This window comes from Rattus rattus, chromosome 16 (assembly GCF_011064425.1).
Source record: "Rattus rattus isolate New Zealand chromosome 16, Rrattus_CSIRO_v1, whole genome shotgun sequence".
Lineage (NCBI taxonomy): Eukaryota > Metazoa > Chordata > Mammalia > Rodentia > Muridae > Rattus > Rattus rattus.
The window spans coordinates 18854681-18855525 of record NC_046169.1 but is presented as its reverse complement, the minus strand read 5'-3'; the positions used below and the strand labels follow the sequence as shown (position 1 = coordinate 18855525).

Here is an 845-nt window from a genome sequence, read left to right as displayed (position 1 = left end):
CAGCACCCAAGTGTCAGCTCCTTATCACCTGTAACTTCAGTCCCGAGGGCTCTGATGCCTTCTTCTGGCCTCCAAGAGCACAAGAAGGCAGCAGAGAAGCATGAACAGCAGAGGGAGTTCTTGCTGGCAATAGCTTGGATTTAGGTCATGAGAGAAATTAAACAGATCTGTCAGGGGGTGGCCTTGTACTTGTGCTGGTTTGGGGAGTGGGTGTTCATGAGCAACACTGGTGATGTTCTTTTCTTGTTCTTTACTTTTCATCAGTGTAGCAGTGAGAGGATCTTCTTCATTGTATCCTTCGATGTAGGGCATAACGTTTAGGCAATGCTGGGTTCACTTGTATTCGCCATCTGGGTTTGGGGAATAGATTCATCACCTTTGATCAGGTTATTTCAACAGTAATCCTTTTTTTTTTTTTTTTTTTTTTTTTGAGAGCGAACGCAGTCCCCCACTACCACAAATTATGCAGTCGAGTTTCCCGCATTTGGGGAAATCGCAGGGGTCAGCACATCCGGAGTGCAATGGATAAGCCTCGCCCTGGGAAAACCACCTTCGTGATCATGGTATCTCCCCTGCCAGGTAAGTATCAACAGTAATCCTTTCCCTGCAATTTCTACTTGGGCCCTTCCACTCATCAGGCGGGAGCTGTTTAGGAATCCCCTACCAGCAAACATGCTTAATCAGCTGAAAGGCGGAGAGTCATAAATCAGCTTTGTCAAGTTCAGGATAAGCTACCCATTCACTGGGGAAGGGGGGACGCACTCCTCTCCCTCTTCTTTAACAAGGTCTCGTGTAGCCCGAACTGGCTTCGAACTTTCAACGTAGTCAAGGATGATCCTGAACTC

At 47.3% G+C, this 845-nt stretch overlaps 1 non-coding gene across 1 annotated transcript; it reads right to left on the bottom strand.

The window, feature by feature from the left end:
• Positions 1–429: 429 nt before the first annotated feature.
• Positions 430–587, bottom strand: LOC116885973. Its single transcript, XR_004386054.1, has one exon. It is a non-coding gene; the product is annotated as a U1 spliceosomal RNA (small nuclear RNA).
• Between the last annotated feature and the right edge of the window lie 258 nt (positions 588–845).